The sequence below is a fragment of the Geotrypetes seraphini genome, chromosome 1 (assembly GCF_902459505.1).
Source record: "Geotrypetes seraphini chromosome 1, aGeoSer1.1, whole genome shotgun sequence".
NCBI classification, from domain to species: Eukaryota; Metazoa; Chordata; class Amphibia; order Gymnophiona; family Dermophiidae; genus Geotrypetes; species Geotrypetes seraphini.
Window position 1 is genome coordinate 60,029,159 of NC_047084.1, and position 234 is coordinate 60,029,392.

Sequence of the window (234 nt, forward strand, 5' to 3'; positions counted from 1 at the left end):
GATTTTAGCCAACCTTTTATTCTTTGTGCTTTGCCAGTGCAGTATTACCATTACCATAGAGTATAATATAATGCACCCCTCACAAATATGTGAATCCATTTTGCAGTACATGTATGTTTCAACACTTTTAGCATCTTCACACTCGCCTTGCAGTCTGTGTTCTGTCTTAAACTTCTCTTGCATTGTGCTCTGAACAGAGGTGGGATGATGAGGCCCTAATATAATATGGAACTC